The sequence below is a fragment of the Cherax quadricarinatus genome, chromosome 56 (genome assembly GCF_038502225.1).
Source record: "Cherax quadricarinatus isolate ZL_2023a chromosome 56, ASM3850222v1, whole genome shotgun sequence".
Lineage (NCBI taxonomy): Eukaryota > Metazoa > Arthropoda > Malacostraca > Decapoda > Parastacidae > Cherax > Cherax quadricarinatus.
In genome coordinates, this window is record NC_091347.1 from 4,738,694 (window position 1) to 4,757,253 (window position 18,560).

The following is an 18,560-nucleotide window of genomic DNA, read 5'->3' on the forward strand; positions in this document are numbered from 1 at the left end:
GACCTAGTGTTTGATTTAAAATAACAAATTTGAGGTGTTTGCTAGGATGTTATCCATGGTTTTATTGGCTTTTTTTTTTTTTTTTGCATCACTGAATAGAATGGAAGATGTACTGTACTACTGAAATGAAGATGATTTTGGTTGATTTCAGGAATGGAAGTAGCTTGAAATTGGGCTCCAAGCAATGGAAATATTTAATTTTTGCTGATTTTCTCAAGGACAGGTAAGGCCACCTAAACCCCTCAGCCATTGTTTTGTGGCTTTTTAGCATGTCCAATTCAATTATTGGGATGCTGTAAACCATGGCCAATCATTCCTGGTTATATTTTATTATCTGAAAAATTGGGAAAATCTTTGAGCTTTTGCGATTATGAATTGAAAATGGAAAGCAAATGTAATACAAAAGAGGCCTGAGATGTGATTAATGAACTGAGAAAATGTTTTAGTGCCTGCAATATCTACATTGTTTATTTTGGACTAGTATTTTGAAACTTTTATTTAACTGTGCAGAAAATTGGCCAAAGTACCGACTTCTGTGCACTTCATAGAGTACGTACAGCTGTAATTGTTGAATGAGAGATTTTTTGTGCAAAACCAAAATAATGAAGAATTTGGTTGCATTAAGCAATGGACTCATCTTAAAACAGGACTCAAAGAGGGAAAAATCACCAATGCATAAGTTCATTCAGGTATACATAAATACAGTTACATAGATTATCAAACATAGCAGCGTATGTGTAGAGAACCTAGGATAACCCAAAAAAGTCGTAGTGACTTATTTCCATTGGGGTCCTTTAAACTGTGACCAAACCTCAAATTTTGTGCCTGCTTAATTCCACAAGTTTTCCATCAAATGTCATACTTTTGGTGTCATTACCTTCAGGAAAAGGTTTTCTTACCATTTCAGAAAAAAATAATTTAAATGTGGACACTGAACAATATTAATTTTGGGGCCTGGACAGTGAAAGGGTTAAGAATACTACTGTGCTTTAATAAAATTGATTCATCACTTCCTGCATGAAACATCAAAGCTCAACATGTTTCATACATTGTTCTGCTATGAATTTATTATACAAACTATGTTACAAGGCTGGTTCCTATTGGTTCCTGTCAATACTAATGGGGATACTTTTAATGTTAATCATTTATCAGATTTCTTATTTTACGTGGGATTTCATAATCTAGTTTAACAGCATTTTAATTCTGCCATTCAATAAAATATTACCACCTGTGCCATTACTTGTAAGGTAGATTTTGTGTGCAAATTCAAGCTTATTTTACTGAACCCTACTCACTTGTATGAAGTTTAAATAAGATTGTAAAACAGCTAACCACTATTACTTGTCTAGTTTTAAGTATAGTTACTATGTACTATTATCTCATCTAGTTTTAATTAGTTATTATGTATAAGGATTAGTTTGCCCGGAATGCCTCGGCATGATAGTGGCTATCTTTATACTTAGCAAATCACAATTGTAATTACACATTGTAACCTTTATAAAGAAATAAACTTTACTTTACTATTTCTGGCTTGAGTATGTGATGTGCGTTCATGTATGTTCATGGATGAGTGGAAATGTTTGACAAGTTTCTTACACCTGTTGCCCCCCTGTTCATTTAGAAGTACAGTGGAACCTCAAAAATTGAACGTATCACATATCGAACGTTTCGAAAAGGTGTTAATATAGGAAGTGGATGAGGTGCCTTCTTCAAAGATTAAGGAGATTTGTGCCAAGTGGAATGATGTCCAAATGTTTGTGCAGAAGTACCACCCTGAGCAAGCTGAAACAAGCCATCTTTGCAACAAGTACAGTGACAGAACCATGTCCCATTTTAGGGAAATGTTGAAGAGGTGCCATAAACAGAGGACTGTGGACAGTTATTTAGTGAGACGGGTCCAGTGACTCTCAAGCTGGTCCTAGTGGCATTAAAAGACAGAGAAGGGAAGTAACCCCAGAGAGGGCTTTACCTGAAGTCCTCATGGAGGGGGATTCTCCTTCAAAACACTAACCCCAACTCCCTATCTTCCAGATGCCATCACCAATCTTCAATAAAGGTAAGTAAAAATGTTATTTTATATGTATTACTATACATAATTAAAACTATAGTATTTGTTGTATGTAAAACTGTAATTAATCTCTATAAAATGTCTTTCTTGTGTGAATATTTTTGGGTTTCTGGAACGGATTAATTGTATTTCCATTATTTCTTATGGGAAATATTGTTTCGAATTTCAGACTTTTCGAATTTAGAACTAGCTCCTGGAACGGATTAAGTTCAATTTTTGAGGTTCCACTGTAGGTACCTTGATGTTAGTAGACTCTTGTGGGGTCATATCCTGGAGAAAAATTAAATGACTTCAATGGAAATGACCTGGTCTGATGACAGTGGCTTTATTGGGTTAACCTGGGTTAGTAATACTCTGGGTTAACAATACAATTAAAATCTTAAGAAACTTAAAACCAAATTAATATCCTCTGAGATCTGATTACTTTGAGATATGGTTGATTATATATTTGTGATTATGATAGATAATATATGTCTTCACCCTATGTTGGTGGAGACAGGACAATGCACAGACATCCATAAGGTGCTAAAGCAACCCATCATCATCAGTCCAAGTGAACCCTTTATAAAGAGGGTCTTGCATAATTACACATAATGCCTAAGCAACTTCCAAAATGGCAAAAATCAACCATCAGCTTTGCCACTTCCCTCATGAAACTATTTTATTTATTTACTATCACACTGGCCGATTCCCACCAAGGCAGGGTGGCCCGAAAAAGAAAAACTTTCACCATCATTCACTCCATCACTGTCTTGCCAGAAGGGTGCTTTACACTACAGTTTTTAAACTGCAACATTAACACCCCTCCTTCAGAGTGCAGGCACTGTACTTCCCATCTCCAGGACTCAAGTCCGGCCTGCCGGTTTCCCTGAACCCCTTCATAAATGTTACTTTGCTCACTCTCCAACAGCACTTCAAGTATTAAAAACCATTTGTCTCCATTCACTCCTATCAAACATGCTCACGCATGCCTGCTGGAAGTCCAAGCCCCTCACACACAAAACCTCCTTTACCCCCTCCCTCCAACCTTTCCTAGGCCGACCCCTACCCCGCCTTCCTTCCACTACAGACTGATACACTCTTGAAGTCACTCTGTTTCGCTCCATTCTCTCTACATGTCCGAACCACCTCAACAACCCTTCCTCAGCCCTCTGGACAACAGTTTTGGTAATCCCGCACCTCCTCCTAACTTCCAAACTACGAATTCTCTGCATTATATTCACACCACACATTGCCCTCAGACATGACATCTCCACTGCCTCCAGCCTTCTCCTCGCTGCAACATTCATCACCCATGCTTCACACCCATATAAGAGCGTTGGTAAAACTATACTCTCATACATTCCCCTCTTTGCCTCCAAGGACAAAGTTCTTTGTCTCCACAGACTCCTAAGTGCACCACTCACCCTTTTCCCCTCATCAATTCTATGATTCACCTCATCTTTCGTAGACCCATCCGCTGATACGTCCACTCCCAAATATCTGAATACATTCACCTCCTCCATACTCTCTCCCTCCAATCTGATATCCAATCTTTCATCACCTAATCTTTTTGTTATCCTCATAACCTTACTCTTTCCTGTATTCACTTTTAATTTTCTTCTTTTGCACACCCTACCAAATTCATCCACCAATCTCTGCAACTTCTCTTCAGAATCTCCCAAGAGCACAGTGTCATCAGCAAAGAGCAACTGTGACAACTCCCACTTTATGTGTGATTCTTTATCTTTTAACTCCACGCCTCTTGCCAAGACCCTTGCATTTACTTCTCTTACAACCCCATCTATAAATATATTAAACAACCACGGTGACATCCCACATCCTTGTCTAAGGCCTACTTTTACTGGGAAATAATTTCCCTCTTTCCTACATACTCTAACTTGAGCCTCACTATCCTTGTAAAAACTCTTCACTGCTTTCAGTAACCTACCTCCTACACCATACACCTGCAACATCTGCCACATTGCCCCCCTATCCACCCTGTCATACGCCTTTTCCAAATCCATAAATGCCACAAAGACCTCTTTAGCCTTATCTAAATACTGTTCACTTATATGTTTCACTGTAAACACCTCGTCCACACACCCCCTACCTTTCCTAAAGCCTCCTTGTTCATCTGCTATCCTGTTCTCCGTCTTACTCTTAATTCTTTCAATAATAACTCTACCATACACTTTACCAGGTACACTCAACAGACTTATCCCCCTATAATTTTTGCACTCTCTTTTATCCCCTTTGCCTTTATACAAAGGAACTATGCATGCTCTCTGCCAATCCCTAGGTACCTTACCCTCTTCCATACATTTATTAAATAATTGCACCAACCACTCCAAAACTATATCCCCACCTGCTTTTAACATTTCTATCTTTATCCCATCAATCCCGGCTGCCTTACCCCCTTTCATTTTACCTACTGCTTCACGAACTTCCCCCACACTCACAACTGGCTCTTCCTCACTCCTACAAGATGTTATTCCTCCTTGCCCTATACACGAAATCACAGCTTCCCTATCTTCATCAACATTTAACAATTCCTCAAAATATTCCTTCCATCTTCCCAATACCTCTAACTCTCCATTTAATAACTCTCCTCTCCTATTTTTAACTGACAAATCCATTTGTTCTCTAGGCTTTCTTAACTTGTTAATCTCACTCCAAAACTTTTTCTTATTTTCAACAAAATTTGTTGATAACATCTAACCCACTCTCTCATTTGCTCTCTTTTTACATTGCTTCACCACTCTCTTAACTTCTCTCTTTTTCTCCATATACTCTTCCCTCCTTGCATCACTTCTACTTTGTAAAAACTTCTCATATGCTAACTTTTTCTCCCTTACTACTCTCTTTACATCATCATTCCACCAATCGCTCCTCTTCCCTCCTGCACCCACTTTCCTGTAACCACAAACTTCTGCTGAACACTCTAACACTACATTTTTAAACCTACCCCATACCTCTTCGACCCCATTGCCTATGCTCTCATTAGCCCATCTATCCTCCAATAGCTGTTTATATCTTACCCTAACTGCCTCCTCTTTTAGTTTATAAACCTTCACCTCTCTCTTCCCTGATGCTTCTATTCTCCTTGTATCCCATCTACCTTTTACTCTCAGTGTAGCTACAACTAGAAAGTGATCTGATATATCTGTGGCCCCTCTATAAACATGTACATCCTGAAGTCTACTCAACAGTCTTTTATCTACCAATACATAATCCAACAAACTACTGTCATTTCGCCCTACATCATATCGTGTATACTTATTTATCCTCTTTTTCTTAAAATATGTATTACCTATAACTAAACCCCTTTCTATACAAAGTTCAATCAAAGGGCTCCCATTATCATTTACACCTGGCACCCCAAACTTACCTACCACACCCTCTCTAAAAGTTTCTCCTACTTTAGCATTCAAGTCCCCTACCACAATTACTCTCTCACTTGGTTCAAAGGCTCCTATACATTCACTTAACATCTCCCAAAATCTCTCTCTCTCCTCTGCATTCCTCTCTTCTCCAGGTGCATACACGCTTATTATGACCCACTTCTCGCATCCAACCTTTACTTTAATCCACATAATTCTTGAATTTACACATTCATATTCTCTTTTCTCCTTCCATAACTGATCATTTAACATTACTGCTACCCCTTCCTTTGCTCTAACTCTCTCAGATACTCCAGATTTAATCCCATTTATTTCCCCCCACTGAAACTCTCCTACCCCCTTCAGCTTTGTTTCGCTTAGGGCCAGGACATCCAACTTCTTTTCATTCATAACATCAGCAATCATCTGTTTCTTGTCATCCGCACTACATCCACGCACATTTAAGCAACCCAGTTTTATAAAGTTTTTCTTCTTCTCTTTTTTAGTAATTGTATACAGGAGAAGGGGTTAATAGCCCATTGCTCCCGGCATTTTAGTCGCCTCATACGACACGCATGGCTTACGGAGGAAAGATTCTTTTCCACTTCCCCATGGACAATAGAAGAAATAAAAAGAACAAGAGCTATTTAGAAAAAGGAGAAAAACCTAGATGTATGTATATATATATATGCATGTGCGTGTCTGTGAAGTGTGACCAAAGTGTAAGTAGGAGTAGCAAGATATCCCTGTTATCTTAGCGTGTTTATGAGACAGAAAAGGAAACCAGCAATCAGCTGGTTTCAACAGACTTATCCCCCTATAATTATTGCACTCTCTTTTGTCCCCTTTGCCTTTATACAAAGGAACTATGCATGCTCTCTGCCAATCCCTAGGTACCTTACCCTCTTCCATACATTTATTAAATAATTGCACCAACCTCTCCAAAACTATATCCCCCACCTGCTTTTAACATTTCTATCTTTATCCCATCAATCCCGGCTGCAATAATATATTTTGATGATAATACACTACAATATTCCCAACACAGCATCAAGTGTAGCAAGTTTCTTCTTTTACAGCCACACTGTGGGATCACATATTCTCAACACTAGGGGTGTGCCAAAGTATCTGTAGAGGTGGTATCAGCTAAATTTGAGGGTACTGATATCAGCTTAAAATTGAGTATTGATTGTTATTGGCTAATCTTGATGGTATGAGTACTGTGCCATACCTACTGAACAACTATAAGAACTAACACATGCTGTGAATGCCTCATTTTCATTTCAGACTATGATGAAAACATCTGTACCTCAAGAATTTTCTTTATTATTAATAGATGAGCTGTGTAGAATTTATCAGGCATGTAAATTAATACACTGTCAGTTGGTAACTCTACAATTTGTAGCAATTTCAAAAGTGCAATCCAGGTTATTACACATCACTCCAAAGCTTTCAAGAATCTTTTGTATCCATGTCTCCATTCCAAAGCATATACTGTATCTGTACATTGGATACCTGCTGCTCACTTCTGAATACTACACAGTGAAATAGTCAGTGGACTAACCAAAGAAATGCACAATGCAACACCACCCTTTTCAACCCACATATAACATATAAAGCATTCCATAAACTATCAAACAATTTCAATGAAAAATGAAAAAAGTCATGCTCAGCAACACACCATGAACTATCATACATCAATGGCACATAATACTGGCAAGATGCATGTGCAACCCTGGTACTATCTTTATTATACCTTTATCAGCAATAAAGATATCCAGCTGTTGCATAGGTGTCTTTTTTCATCCATACTATGAAACTACAAAAAAAGTATGGGAACAAATAAGACAAAACTGGAATAACAAGACATGTTATGCTAGGGGACACTAAACTAGCAGCTCAAAGGTAGAGATACAGAACAGACAAAAACTGCATTTATTACCATGTTTCTGAAACTACAGCATTTTTCATTCTATTGTTTTAGACATCACACTGTGAAAAAAACATATTCAAACAAACATGCCACCCTTAAAATCCCTTGCAACACTGAAATATAAAGCAAAAAATGGTGAGAGCATTAACCAGTCCTTTCAAACAACCCAAAAATTGGGCATTATTGAAACACAAAAAGCACATAAGTTATCTAAAATCTAGCCTGAAGCAAGAGACAACTGACTAAACTAGCAAGAATTCTAGCAAATGGTTAGCAGTGACTACTGGCCCCATAGAGGTCATACAGTACTTAGGGTGAGGGAAGTAATGAAGTTTGAGCCAAGGAAAGTGAGGGGAGCATTACTGTCATGAATTAAAAGCTCTTCAGCAGCAGCAAGACACTTCCCTCGAAAGGAAGTACGTACATATACTAAGAGATAACTCATTTGGTGTACAGGCTCCAAAGCTTTTCAATAACCTCCCTTCATATACAAAACAAAAAAAAAATTATCAAGAGAGAATTTACGTTCCTCCAGGAAGTTCCTGATCAGCCAGGCTGTGGTGCTTAAGTTGTGCTGCAAGCTGTTGTATCAACAGTCTGACTGATCAGAGTATCAATCAGGAAGCCCAGTTTGGGAAAGGGCCATTGCGGAGAATGACCCCAGAATTATCAACAGGTACACTGTCAAAGTAATTTTTAATACAGCCTCTCCTCACTTAACAATGGAGTTACGTTCATAAGACCACGTCATTAAACAAATTCATTGCAAAGTGAGGAGCATACTATAATGGTAGTGGGTTTGTGTCAACCATCTTTGATATTGTTTTAATGTCACCTTTGGACCATTTATAACATTTCTGGTATATTTTTAAATGTTTATACAGTAGTGTACTGTATATTGAAATAACCAGAATAGAGGAAATTAGCTCTAATATACATTATTTAGGTATAAATACTGGTCAGAGAGCCCTTCGGAAGTCCAAGGAGTTGGCAAACGAGTACATCGCTAAGTGAGGAGAGGCTGTATTCCCATACTATTGATAATTTCAGAAGTCAGTGCATCCAAATGCTTACAATGTCAGATGATCTTATTTTCAGAGATCATGACAATGTCTCTACTACATCTACTAGGAAAATGACAGGATGGATAATGAGAACATTCAAAACTAGGGATGCCAAGCCAATGATGATTCCTTTCAGATCGCTTGTTCTCTGTACACTAACAGCCTCTTTCAAGGTAGGAGAAATTGCAGACCTCGAGAATACACAAAAAACTTTCACTGAAAGTATAAATACAATAAAGCACCTAAATTACTGGGAACAGTCGAACTCCTTTGACCTGTACCCCTTGGAACACAGGTAAGAAAGATACATGATAATATACACTTGGAAAAATCATAAGAGGGACTAGTCCTAACTCTGCGCACGGAAATCACTCTACGAAAGCAAAAGACTTGACAGACAGTGAAACATCCCTACAATGAAAAGCAGGGGTACCTTGAATACACTAAGAGACAACACAACAAGTGTCCAGGCGGACATCAACCAAATCTTTCAGTGGGCTGCAGAAAACAATATGAAGTTCAACGATGAGAAATTTCAATTACTCAGATATGGTAAACATGAGGAAATTAAATCTTCATCAGAGTACAAAACAAATTCTGGCCACAAAATAGAGCGAAACACCAACGTCAAAGACCTGGGAGTGATTATGTCGGAGGATCTCACCTTCAAGGACCATAACATTGTATCAATCGCATCTGCTAGAAAAATGACAGGATGGATAATGAGAACCTTCAAAACTAGGGAGGCCAAGCCCATGATGACACTCTTCAGGTCACTTGTTCTATCTAGGCTGGAATATTGCTGCACTCTAACAGCACCTTTCAAGGCAGGTGAAATTGCCGACCTAGAAAATGTACAGAGAACTTTCACGGCGCCCATAACGGAGATAAAACACCTCAATTACTGGGAGCGCTTGAGGTTTCTAAACCTGTATTCCCTGGAACGCAGGAGGGAGAGATACATGATTATATACACCTGGAAAATCCTAGAGGGACTAGTACCGAACTTGCACACGAAAATCACTCACTACGAAAGCAAAAGACTTGGCAGACGATGCACCATCCCCCCAATGAAAAGCAGGGGTGTCACTAGCACGTTAAGAGACCATACAATAAGTGTCAGGGGCCCGAGACTGTTCAACTGCCTCCCAGCACACATAAGGGGGATTACCAACAGACCCCTGGCAGTCTTCAAGCTGGCACTGGACAAGCACCTAAAGTCAGTTCCTGATCAGCCGGGCTGTGGCTCGTACGTTGGTTTGCGTGCAGCCAGCAGCAACAGCCTGGTTGATCAGGCGCTGATCCACCAGGAGGCCTGGTCACAGACCGGGCCGCGGGGGCATTGACCCCCGAAACTCTCTCCAGGTAAACTCCAGGTACTCCAGGCTCAAGACTGTTCAACTGCCTCCCAGCATACCCTAAGGGAGGATTACCAACAGACCCTTGTCTGTCTTAAGAGGGAGCAGGACAGGCACCTAATGTCAGCACCTGACCAGCTGGGCTGTGGTTCATATGTTGGTTTGCATGTGGCCAGCATTAGCAACCTGGTTGATAAGGCCCTGATCCACTGCAAGGACTGGTCATGGACTGGGTCATGAGGGCATTGATCTCCAAAACATCCTCCAGGTATACAGAATATTTATTATAATAACAATTAAATTCTTTAAATTAGCATATTATAATTTATTAAAATAAAAAAAAATAAAAAAAGACAGGCCACAAATACCTTCATTTTTACAACAATAAAGGACTGAAATGAATTACCCGATTGTGTAAAAACAAGTCATAGTACAGTGTAAATCAATTTAAAACTAGAGCTAAAATTTACTATAAGCAGTAAATAAAAATGCAGAACGATAGAAAAGGAATGCAAGTGATCTCATTAACATTTCCAAGTTGCCTCTTGGTCAGAAGTCAATGATATTTTTATACTGGTAAAGAAACTTAATCTAACCTAAACTTGAATTATACTGTTGGATAACTTGTGGTACGTAATATTTTGATAAGTTACCCAATTTGCCACCTGGATAATTCCAATGTCAGTGATTCTGTAGGATACCAAGAAAAGTGATTTTTGTACTGGTAACATAATCATACATGGTTAAGTCTATATTTTAATATGATGTAACTTATATAATACACTGTATGAAAAATACCTAAGTAAAAAAAATGCAATACCTGAGCACTTTCATGTACTTGCTTGCATACATAGCTTCATATTTTCACCAATATTATATATATTTAAAGTCATATTTTATTAATAAATTAAAATAAAATAATTATTTCTATTTTTTTTATTAACACATCAACAGTTTCCCACCAAGGCAGGGTGGCCCAAAAAAGAAAAACTTTCATCATCATTTACTCCATCACTGTCTTGCCAGAGGCATGCCTACACTACAGTTATAAAACTGCAATATTAATTAACACCCCTCCTCCAGAGTGCAGACACTGTACTTCCCATCTCCAGGACTCAAGTCCGGCCTGCCAGTTTCCCTGAATCCCTTCATAAATGTTACCTTGCTTACACTCCAACAGCACGTCAAGTCCTAAAAACCATTTGTCTCCATTCACTCCTGTATAACATGCTCACACACGCTTGCAAGAAGTCCAAGCCCCTTGCACACAAAACCTCCTTTACCCCTTCCCTCCAACCTTTCCTAGGCTGACCCCTACCCCACCTTCCCTCCACTACAGATTTGTATACTCTCTAAGTCATTCTATTTCGTTCCATTCGCACTGTATGTCCAAACCATCTCAATAACCCCTCCTCAGCCCTCTGGATAATAGCTTTGGTAATCCCAAACCTCCTCCTAATCTCCAAACTACGGATTCTCTGCATTATATTCACACCATACATTGCCCTCAGACATGACATCTCCACTGCCTTCAGCCTTCTCCTAGTTGCAACATTCACAACCCATGCCTCACACCCATACAAGAGCATTGGTATAACTATACATACTCTCATACATTCGCCTCTTTGCTTTCATGGACAAAGTATTTTGTCTCCACAGACTCCTCAGTGCACCATTCACCTTTTTCCCCCTGTCAATTCTATGATTCACCTCATCCTTCATAGACCCATCTGCTGACACGTCCACTCCCAAATACGTATATGAACACATTCACCTCCTCCATACTCTCTCCCTCCAATCTGATATCCAATCTTCCATTACCTTTTCTTTTTATCATCATCACCTTACTCTTTCCTATAAGTATTTACTTTTAACTTCCTTCTTTTACATACCCTACCAAACTCATCAACCCACCTCTGCAACTTCTCTTCAGAATCTCCCAAAAGCACAGTGTCATCAGCAAAGAGCAACTGTGACAACTCCCACTTTGTGTTAGATTCTTTATCCTTTAACCCCACACCTCTTGACAACACCTGAGTATTCACTTCTCTTACTACTCCATCTATAAATATATTGACCAACCATGGTGACATGACACATCCCTGTCTAAGGCCTACTTTTACTGGGAAATAATCTCCCTCTTGCCTACATACTCTAACCTGAGCCTCACTATTCTCGTAAAAACTTCTCACTGCCTTTTGTAACCTACCTCCTATTCCATATTTCTATAGAAGTTACAATATAGCAGCAATAGCCTAGTTGACCAAGCAAGTCCAAGGCCAGGCTTTGCATGCAGAAAAACTCAAAACTCATCAAAGTAAACGTATGGTTTGCTGCTGTTTGTTTGGATACAGATCAGTTATGAGGAAAGTCCTTTGTTATGAGGAAAGTCCCTTGTTATGAGAAAGTCCCTTGTCATGTGAAGCATTTCAGCCAAACTCATTCTAGACCTTATAATCTACTTAACCCATTAGCTGTGGCATATCCAGAAATTAAATTTCCTGTGTGTGGGAGGGGAGGCAGGCTTTTGAAAGAAACAAAAAATAGAGTGGATTTATTATAAATGGAATAAAACTAAAATGAGTGGAATCTGATAAAAACTTACGATTTTATAGTGTGCTGAAGTTGATGAAAAATTATCACTCGTCAGCAACTGCAGCATAAATGCGCCAGTGATATTTACCCTTTACAAATTTCCTGACACCAAATTATGATTTTTTATTTTATTTTTAATGTTTAACACTATGTACTTAGTTTCTTATGATATTAGATGTATTTCAAACACAGGGAAATGCATTGCCCAATATTGTTCACAAAGAATATACAATTTAAATTGGAGCAAATAATTGTTTTTTTAATGCTTTCATCTTCTAACACTATGTACAGTACAAGGAATATCTATTATACACAAATTGCCTGCACATAGGAAACAATATTATTGTGCCTTTTTATTCAATACCTTTGATAATACAATTGTTTCAAGGTGTAATATTCCTCAAAACAGAGAAACAAACCACACTGATTACATTGGGTTATCCTAGGTTAATTATTTAAGTTATACATTTAGGTTTGAGGTAATATCCTAGACTAAAAACCATGTAACTTCTGTGTGTCCATAACACCTGTGTGGCTTCCAGACCACTGTAAGACATATACATGTATCTACAAGGAAATCTTACGATATAACAATTGCTTCAAGGTGTAATAATCATGTTACATAGAAGTCACTGTTCGACCACATAAGACAAGACTTGCTTGGATATTTAACCTGGAGGGTTAGCCATGCAGGATAACCCAAGAAAATCAGTGTCATCAAGGACTGACTGTCTTATTCCATTAGGGTCCATTAATCTTGTCCCCCAGGATGCGACCCACAACAGTCGACTAACTCCCAGGTACCTACTTACTGCTGGGTGAACAGGGACTAAAAGTGTAAGGAAACATGCCCAATGTTTCCACCCATGCAAGGGAATGAACCATGGACACTTATTGGCCGAATTATACTATTAGTATTATGAAGCTGTAATAAATTTGGAATGAATAAGGCATCTTCCTAGCAGTTTCACAACCCGTTTGCAGGTGACTCAAGCTGTTGAACTGAGGTCAATAAATAATGGCAGATAGCATATTTGTAGGCATGAAAAATTGTGCATACTAATACATCTACATCAGACATACAGTCATCACCAGTGTACTAGTATGTTGAACAGAGTTAAAAAGGTTAATGTTAGTCATAACATGGAAATTTAGGCTTTGTATGATAATTCAGCATGAATATTTTATGCATGTTATAAATTATTAAGAAAAACTTGAAATTAACTAAAATTACATCCGTCTGAGGTGAGATTATTAATACAATTATTGTTCTAGACACCAAAACTTTTTCTCTTTATAACAGCAATGATAATATGAAATGAAACAGATTGACAGTTTAACCCTTTTCTTTGTCACGACTCTCAAATTTAAAAACAGAATCCAAAATGAACGCTGGAGGCATTCCAGCCAAGAATCAACCTTTTCTGTATTCATTAATCATGTTTCCAGGTCTCTTTTATATTATACTTACCCCTCCATTTTGAATTCATCACACAAAAAACTGAAGTTTTTCCTTATATCTTGACTAATGAAATATACCTGGAGTTTACCTGGAGCGAGTTCCGGGGGTCAACGCCCCCGCAGCCCGGTCTGTGACCAGGCCTTCTGGTGGATCAGAGCCTGATCAACCAGGCTGTTGCTGCTGGCTGCACGCAAACCAACGTACGAGCCACAGCCCGGCTGATCAGGAACTGACTTTAGGTGCTTGTCCAGTGCCAACTTGAAGACTGCCAGGGGTCTGTTGGTAATCCCCCTTATGTGTGTTGGGAGGCAGTTGAACAGTCTCGGGCCCCTGACACTTATTGTATGGTCTCTTAACGTGCTAGTGACACCCCTGCTTTTCATTGGGGGGATGGTGCATCGTCTGCCAAGTCTTTTGCTTTCGTAGTGAGTGATTTTCGTGTGCAAGTTCGGTACTAGTCCCTCAAGGATTTTCCAGGTGTATATAATCATGTATCTCTCCCTCCTGCGTTCCAGGGAATACAGGTTTAGGAACCTCAAGCGCTCCCAGTAATTGAGGTGTTTTATCTCCGTTATGCGTGCCGTGAAAGTTCTCTGTACATTTTCTAGGTCGGCAATTTCACCTGCCTTGAAAGGTGCTGTTAGTGTGCAGCAATATTCCAGCCTAGATAGAACAAGTGACCTGAAGAGTGTCATCATGGGCTTGGCCTCCCTAGTTTTGAAGGTTCTCATTATCCATCCTGTCATTTTTCTAGCAGATGCGATTGATACAATGTTATGGTCCTTGAAGGTGAGATCCTCCAACATGATCACTCCCAGGTCTTTGACATTGGTGTTTCGCTCTATTTTGTGGCCAGAATTTGTTTTGTACTCTGATGAAGATTTAATTTCCTCATGTTTACCATATCTGAGTAATTGAAATTTCTCATCGTTGAACTTCATATTGTTTTCTGCAGCCCACTGAAAGATTTGGTTGATGTCCGCCTGGAGCCTTGCAGTGTCTGCAATGGAAGACACTGTCATGCAGATTCGGGTGTCATCTGCAAAGGAAGACACGGTGCTGTGGCTGACATCCTTGTCTATGTCTGATATGAGGATGAGGAACAAGATGGGAGCGAGTACTGTGCCTTGTGGAACAGAGCTTTTCACCGTAGCTGCCTCGGACTTTACTCTGTTGACGACTACTCTGTGTTCTGTTAGTGAGGAAATTATAGATCCATCGACCGACTTTTCCTGTTATTCCTTTAGCATGCATTTTGTGCGCTATTACGCCATGGTCACACTTGTCAAAGGCTTTTGCAAAGTCTGTATATATTATATCTGCATTCTTTTTGTCTTCTAGTGCATTTAGGACCTTGTCGTAGTGATCCAATAGTTGAGACAGACAGGAGTGACCTGTTCTAAACCCATGTTGCCCTGGGTTGTGTAACTGATGGGTTTCTAGATGGGTGGTGATCTTGCTTCTTAGGACCCTTTCAAAGATTTTTATGATATGGGATGTTAGTGCTATTGGTCTGTAGTTCTTTACTGTTGCTTTACTGCCCCCTTTGTGGAGTGGGGCTATGTCTGTTGCTTTTAGTAACTGTGGGACGACCCCCGTGTCCATGCTCCCTCTCCATAGGATGGAAAAGGCTCGTGACAGGGGCTTCTTGCAGTTCTTGATGAACACAGAGTTCCATGAGTCTGGCCCTGGGGCAGAGTGCATGGGCATGTCATTTATCGCCTGTTCGAAGTCATTTGGCATCAGGATAACATCAGATAGGCTTGTGTTAATCAAATTTTGTGGCTCTCTCATAAAAAATTCATTTTGATCTTCGACTCTCAGTCTGGTTAGCGGCTTGCTAAAAACTGAGTCATACTGGGACTTGAGTAGCTCACTCATTTCCTTGCTGTCATCTGTGTAGGACCCATCTTGTTTAAGTAGGGGCCCAATACTGGACGTTGTTCTCGATTTTGATTTGGCATAGGAGAAGAAATACTTTGGGTTTCTTTCGATTTCATTTATGGCTTTTAGTTCTTCCCGCGATTCCTGACTCCTAAAGGATTCTTTTAGCTTAAGTTCGATGCTTGCTATTTCTCTGACCAGTGTCTCCCTACGCATTTCAGATATATTGACCTCTTTTAGCCGCTCTGTTATTCTTTTCCATCGCCAAGGATAATTGGGTATGATTTAGGCCATCCAAATTACTGAGGCTTACCTAGTAAAAATCCATAAAACAGACCAAAAGGGTTGCAGGGCCCCTACCCTTTCTCAGGAAAATCGCCAAAAATCAAATACAGTACTATTTCCACTATTTTGAGAGCTATTTCACACCAGTTCTGGTCAGAAACTGACCAAAATCATCTCTTTCACTATTATGTCTTCTGATCTATAAACCAACACCAAGAAAATACACAAAACCTTAAAAATTACTCATGTTATGTACTATTTTTGTAACTTAAAAAAAAATGTACTCTCAGAACAATTGAATAAATTTGGTTTAAACTATTAAAGATTATTATTATTATTATTATTATTGTCATCATTACCCATTATTTTTAATATTATTACATTATTATTCAGCTCCTCTACATAGTAAATTTTTTCATAAATGACAATGAAAATATACATGCAAAATTTAATAGACTGTGGAAAGGCCTTCACAATATGTGTTATTTAATTTCTGATTAATTTTTTCAATCGCATTCATCAAAAATTGCACTAAATAAAGGAAATTTATTTTGTGCAGTTTTAAAGGAAAAGACCTAAGGTTCTTGACTTTTTTAAAATATTCATTAAATGTGAATTTATAAATTTATACGAGTTAAAAGCTAATTAATTCATTAATTTCATGATGGAATTGAATTGTTTTGGGAAAGTATAAGAATGTCGTAGGTCAGGACTGGCAAACTTACGGCACGCCAGAGACAGACACAAGGGTCTTTAAAACATTTACAAAACTGGAACTGAGCCAAAGTTCCCCATCTGCCAACTTCTTCAAAGCTAATGCAGTTTTTAAAAGCACCTCCTTACCTTAATTAATGTGACTCCTGACAGCAATATACAATCAATCAAATCCTACATTTTATTATCAGTCTTTAGCTGCTTCTTATATCCATGTCTGCAGGATTCTCAATGAACTTTCATTTCATTGTTTTGTATTACTATTTAATTAATACTGTTCACTTTGTTATAGCTAAACAATAATATTTTTTTATTGTTATTTTATGAATTACCTTGTAACTTGTATCTATTTTTAAATTACTATTAATACTGTGTATTTGACCCTTAAATAAAAATAAAAGTACAGTATCAATTTTAATTAAGTATGATAATATAAGATTTTTTTTATGATTTTTAACCCTGGAGGGTTAGCCACCCAGGATAGCCCAAGAAAGGCAGTGCATCTCCTAGGGACTGTCTGTCTTATTTCCACTGGGGTCCTTAATCTAGGTCCCTTAAGATGCGACCCACACCAGTTGACTAACACCCAGGTACCTACTGGCTTGCTAGGTGAATGGGACAACAAGTGTAAGGAAAGATATGCAATGTTTCCACCCTTGCTGAGAATCGAACCACAGACACTCAGCGTGTAAAGCAAGAACGTTGCCTACCAGGCCATGGGCCACCGTATAGTACAGTATGTATATAGTCTAAGTCTTGCCTGAAATGCTAAGTTTCTTATAAGCCTTCAGATAATTGCATATTTTATACAGTAATTTTGAAATAATGATTTGCATTTGTGTATGTAAAAAAGATTTAAGAGTAGCTTGATGGAAGGTGCTGTGGAGAGCAAAGAAAATATAAAAAGAACTTCAAACAAGTATATAGGAAGTGGGCTAATCCAGACTTATCAAGAGATAAAGAAGCAAAAAATTATTACACAAATGTAAGGAGAAAGGAAGAAAGAAAAGAAAATTATAGACCAGAGCAAGATGAAACCAAATCGTTTATTAAAGTTTGTAAAATGTGAACCAAATCATAAAGACAAAATACAAAGAATTATATAAAGCAAAAACACTTGAATAGAGGAAGAAATGTGCAAGGTACAACTGTTTTTGTTTACAAAATTTGGTTTATATGTAGCAGATTTAAGCTCAAACAGATAACAGAGGTTAGAGAATACTGTACTGAGATAGCTACAGAGGTAGTTAGAAATTATTACTAATGCTGATGAAACAAAAGCAAGAGGACCAGATGAGTTATCACCCTGGCCTAGGTTACCATAAATGTCACATTAAAGTACCATATATTTTAATGAATATGCTGTATCATTAAAATTTTAATATAAATTATATGCATTGCAATACTGTACTTTTTTTGAGCACGAGAGGTCAAGTAGGTGCCATTATGCTGAAGGATTCTTGATTCTCGGAGTGAGAGCTGCCCTCCCCTTCCTTAGATCAAACTTGATTACCTCCCATTCTCCTGGTATGCCCCAATGAATGTAATAATTCACGTATCTCCCACCAGCCACCTGGTTACTATTAGTGCTAGTTAATCAATGTATTTCTTCCCAGTCTCAAAAACAGTTTTATTAGTTATTTTCATGAGGAAATGTTAAACTCACTGAGATCATTGGTAGCAACCTCAGCTCACTTTGATTTTTTTAGTAATCCAAGGTAATTTACACATATGTTACTAGGTATGATAATTGTACTTATGTGTACCTGTACCTAAATAAACTTATTCACACTGAGGGTCTGGGGTTCGATCCCCAGGCGAGCAGAAACGTTGAG

General features: G+C 38.5%; 1 protein-coding gene across 2 annotated transcripts in view; it reads right to left on the reverse strand.

Moving 5' to 3' along the window:
- The window catches only part of Letm1 (Leucine zipper and EF-hand containing transmembrane protein 1), a 116,627-nt gene that overhangs the window by 96,961 nt on the left and 1,106 nt on the right, over window positions 1-18,560 (reverse strand). The window lies entirely within an intron of this gene.